We start from the raw sequence: 5270 nt of genomic DNA, 5'->3' as shown, positions 1-5270 counted from the left end.
CCCAATCGTCAATACGTGTCCCTCAGGCTGTCTAATATGCTTTCCCTCCCACAAGTTGAAACATGGCTTGCCGGCTGTCTCACGCGCTTTCCTTCCCACAAGTTGACACGTGGCTTGACGAAAACTTTTCTCTCGTGAGAGTCAAAATACTGAATCTGGCCTTCAAAGTGAGTTCATTTACCTCCTTGTTTGTGAAAAGACTCTAAGAAATCCTCAAATTTCATCTTTCGTAAAAGAACATATCGAACGACCAAAACTAGTTCATTTACCAACTTCTTGTTTCTAAAATGACTCTCAGAAATCCTCTAAAGAAAAATTGTGAACGGCCGTATCATCGGTTTAAAGTTCGTACTATTGTAACCCCGTATCATGTAAAAATATTATTAAAAATTAATAAAACTTTGGCCTATGTAATTGTCGAACCTACGACCTCCACGTTTTTAACACGACAATCTTACAAACTAAGCTAATTGGGCATATATTTTATGCACATTATAGATCGTTAGCTCCTAATCCAGCCAATCGAGTTTCGTTTACATAACTTTATGCATGATAAACTTAAAAAAGTCATTATCTTCTAAAGTTCGTAGTGTTTTAACTCGTATAATGAAAAGATATAATTAAAAATGAGGGAAATTGGCCCATGCAGGTGTCGAACCTGCGACCTTCACATTATTTGCACAATGCTCTAACCAACTGAGCTAATAGGCCATAGATTTTCTCGCCTGACAATGCGCCTGACTTGTTATTCCACCCAATCGTCAATACGTGTCCCTCAGGCTATCTGACTCGCTTTCCCTCCCACAAGTTGACACGTGGCTTGACGAAAACTTTTCTCTCGTGAGAGTCAAAATACTGAATCTGGCCTTCAAAGTGAGTTCATTTACCTCCTTGTTCATGAAAAGATTGAGAAATACTCGAATTTCATCTTTCGTAAAAGAACATATCGAACGGCCAAAATAAGTTCATTTACCTCCTTCTTGTTCCTGAAATGACTCTAAAAAATCCTCGAATTTCATCCTTCATTGAAGAACATATCGAATGACTCAGATCTAAAGAAAAATTGTGAACGGCCGTATCATTGGTTTAAAGTTCGTAATGTTGTAACCCCGTATCATGTCAAGATATTATTAAGAATTAATAAAACTTGGCCTATGTAATTTTCGAACCTACGACCTCCACGTTTTTAACACGACAATCTTACAACTGAGCTAATTGGGCATAGATTTTATGCACATTATAGATCGTTAGCTCCTAATCTGGCCAATCAAGTTTCGTTTACATAACTTCATGCATAATAAACTTAAAAAAGTCATTATCTTCTAAATTTCGTAATGTTTTAACTCGTATAATGAAAAGATATAATTAACAATGAGGGAAATTGGCCCATGCAGGGGTTGAACCTGCTATCTTCGCGTTATTAGCACGACACTCTAACCAACTGAGCTAGTAGGCCATAGATTTTCTCGCCTGACAATGCACCTAACGTGTTATTCCACCCAATCGTCAATACGTGTCCCTCAGGCTCTCTAACATGCTTTCCCTCCCGCAAGTTGACACGTGGCTTGCCGGCTGTCTCACGCGCTTTCCTTCCCACAAGGACATTGAAACGACGTGACCGAGGAAGAACAGAACGTTGGATTGGGTAAGGAAGACAGAACGTTGGATTTTCGAACCCTCTCAAATTTGAGTGTTTACGCCCTTACGAACCAAACAAACACCATAAACGAGATTAGGGGGAGGAGGAGACTAAAAAATGGAGGAAAAAGGACATTGAAATGACGTGACCGAGGAGAGAGAGTCGCCGAAAAATTCTCTAGTAATCGGGGTGAGGGAAACGAAGTCCGACACGAGATCCGACTCACGACCCAAAACCCACAGGCAACCCTAACCGATGTGAGGGGTGGAGAAGATGAAGTCCACCTGGTCGGACCAAAACTCGAATACCCGCAACCTCATTATAGCCAAGCAACCCCATACCTAGTTTGCTCCAGTAACCTAAAATACAAAGCTTCGACCCAACAATGCAATCAGATACCAACTAGCAACCAGTCAAGTAGTCTACTTCCTCTGTGCTTGGCCCAAAAACCCACATTCAAACAAAAAATACACAGAACACGGTCTAACCCATGATCCACTACACCAACTTGTGTGCCCACATGAACATTCAAGACCCATGCCTCGACCCACTTTGCGACTTGCTCATGTGTCAATGTCCCTCAATGACAGGGTCACTACTACATACACCGGCCCCTTCGGCTTAGCTTCTCGGAATTTTAGGTTAAAAAACGACATATTTGGCTTGATTTGACATTTTTGACTTGAACCCTTACATTTTTTACCTTTCCGAAGCTGATTTTTTTTTAACATAGGTAATTATGAATCAATTAATAGAGTTACATTTTTTACCTTTCCGAAGCTGATTTTTTTTTAACATAGGTAATTATGAATCAATTAATAGAGGTCCTAGTGGACAGTTATATCAAGGACGCCAGTGTATTCCAGGCTCACAAATCATCATTTGTTATGCACTCAGGTAGTATAGAAAATCAGAGTGTCCTTGAGATTCAGGTGTAAGGGTAAACTTGTACAATACTAACTTTTGTAGAAGCTTGGAAGCCATTTTAAATCTCTAGTGAGTTCAAATGATTTCAATAATGATAAGCTATTGTATTTTTATTTTACCTTTATTTGAGTTGTCAGAAGTGGGATTTGAACGCACACCCTCTACCTATTCTATATAACTATTTTTATAAAGAATAGCACTTTATAAAACAAAACATTTCTAAGTTATAAAAGCTCGATTTCAACTTTTTATAAAGAATAGCACTTTATAAAACAAAACATTTCTAAGTTATAAAAGCTCGATTTCAACCCACCGACTCACAAGGACCAAAACTTGAGTCCTAAAGCCTTCAACAACTCAACCATCTTAACTATTTATTATGAGACCTAACACTGGTTGAAGAGTGGAATGAAGCAATCCTTATAAGGGTGTGGAAACCTCTCTCTTAAAGATGCGTTTTAAAACTTTTAAACTTACACGATACGTAACATGCCAAAACAAACAATATCTGCTAGCAATTGGAGAGGGACACAAAACATTAACTATAAGGTTGTGGATATCTCTCCCTAGTAGACATATTTTAAAATCGTGAGGCTGATGGTGATACGTAATTAGCCAAAGTAGACAATATCAGAGGTGAGCTTGGTTTGTAACAAATTGTATTAGAGTTAGTCATTGGGTGGTGTGCCAACGAGATTGCTGGAAACACAAGGAGGTGGATTGTGAGATCCCACGTCGGTTGCAGAGGGGATGAAACATTTTTTATAAGCATGTGGAAATCTCTTACTATTAGACGTGTTTTAAAACTGTGAGGTTGTCAACGATATGTAATGAGTCAAAGTAGACAATATCTAGGCTAATACTCATAATTTGTTGGAATAGTTCAGTTGGTTAGAGCGTATGATTGTTAACCATAAGGTCGGAGGTTCATCTCTCTTTTTATCAATGGGAATGCATCATTCCATTTTAGTATATGAAAAAATTTAACCCTCCAACCAAAGTGGACAATGTCATATAATTATGTAGGTTCGTGATTCCTAACATTGTTACAGTCTTAATCTAACATTCTTAATAATAATATTGTGTTCTTTTTAGGGGTAGCTTCAATACAAAAACATAATGTAAAAAATATTTTAGCATAAAGCAGTTACATCATGCATGTTCTAGTGACTCTAGGTCCCTAGAAAACTAGGGTCGTTACATATAATCTACACCTAAACATTCTATAGCCTAAAGAAAAACCCATGGCAACTCGCTCGATCAAGGACTCGATTACCGCCTACAAGTAGGTTACTTATTTAGTTGCACTAGATATTTCTTTTCCTTTTTGGGTGATCACTAATTGTTAGTTAAGGTCATAGAGGAGGGTCGTCCCAAGCCATCAGTTCTATATGTACAAGTTGTTGTCCTTAGTTTTCGAATCTCGTTCCAATTTTTATCAAATTTTTCTTTGTCACGTCAGTTCTATGTGTTACGAATTATTGTCCTTAGTTTTCGAATCTCCTTTCAATTTTTATGAAATTTTTTCTTTGTTAGGATGTGTCATGAATAATGATTTGAAGTCTTAGAAAGTTTAGTTATTATAGTTGTGCTTTGAAGTTATTACAGTTCTTATATGCTTAAAAAATCATGTCGTGACAATTTTAAATCTCCAGTGAGTTCAATTGATTTCAAAAAATGATATGCTATTGTATTTTTATTTTACCTTTATTTGAGAGTTGTCAGAAGTGGGATTTGAACCCATGCCCTCTGATCCCGCATTGGTTTGAGAGGACAATGAAAGAATAACTTATAAGTGTCTGTAAATATCTCTAGTAGCGTGTTTTAAAACTGTGATTCTGACGACGATTTGTTACGGTAAAAAATGGACAATATTTTTTAGTGTTTGAAAATGGGAACGAAGCATTCCTTAGAAGAGTGTGGAAACCTCTCCCTAGTAGACTCATTTTAGAATTGTGAGGCTGATGATGATATGTAATGGGCAAAATCGGACAATATTTGTTAGCGGTGGGTTTGGGCTATTACGAAAGCTATCAAAGTAAGTCACCAAGCGTTGTGCCAGAAAGGACGTTGGGCCCCCAAGGAGAGTGTATTGTGAGATCCAACATTGGTTGGAGAGGGGATGAAACATTCCTTATAAGGATGTGTTGGGCTTGAGCTATTACAAAGAATTAGCTGGAATAGCTCAGTTGGTTAGAGCGTGTGGCTGTTAACCACAAGGTCGGAGGTTCAAACCCTCTTTCTAGCGATGGTAATAAGTCTACCTACTCTATATGAACTTTAAGGTAAATTAGAGGTGGAGTGTGAGTGATACATTTTGATTGGCTTGTTAGGATGTGCACTCCCTTCCCTCCAGTGTATACCAATAGTGTGAGTGTATGCTAGTTGAAGCCCAGGTCAATGGGTAGGTATGCGAGCTCGCATGGGAGCAAATGTGTGTGTGTGTATGTAAGTCATGAGTAGAGAGGTCAATGGGTAGGTATGCGAGCTCGCATGGGAGCAAATGTGTGTGTGTGTATGTAAGTCATGAGTAGAGAAGTATGCACATCAAATTTTACCCAGACACGAATATGAGACCCAAGGCCATGAAATGATATTTTATGATAACCATGATTTCATGTGTTTGCGTGAGTAGAGAAGTAGTGGAATTATTTAATGAGTATTTCTTAAAATACTCAAGACATGCACTGCTCTTATTTTTTAG

The 5270-nt window shown here is 38.1% G+C and overlaps 2 non-coding genes across 2 annotated transcripts; one reads left to right on the top strand and one right to left on the bottom strand.

Annotated features, from left to right (window-relative positions):
- Positions 1-1382: 1382 nt before the first annotated feature.
- On the bottom strand, positions 1383-1456 carry TRNAI-AAU. The gene has a single exon. It is a non-coding gene; the product is annotated as a tRNA-Ile (tRNA).
- A 3284-nt stretch (positions 1457-4740) lies between these two features.
- On the top strand, positions 4741-4814 carry TRNAN-GUU. The gene has a single exon. It is a non-coding gene; the product is annotated as a tRNA-Asn (tRNA).
- Positions 4815-5270: the final 456 nt, after the last annotated feature.

Source organism: Cucurbita maxima, unplaced genomic scaffold, assembly GCF_002738345.1.
Source record: "Cucurbita maxima cultivar Rimu unplaced genomic scaffold, Cmax_1.0 Cma_Scf01204, whole genome shotgun sequence".
Lineage (NCBI taxonomy): Eukaryota > Viridiplantae > Streptophyta > Magnoliopsida > Cucurbitales > Cucurbitaceae > Cucurbita > Cucurbita maxima.
Note: the sequence above shows the minus strand (reverse complement) of the source record. Positions and strands in the feature narration are given on the sequence as shown.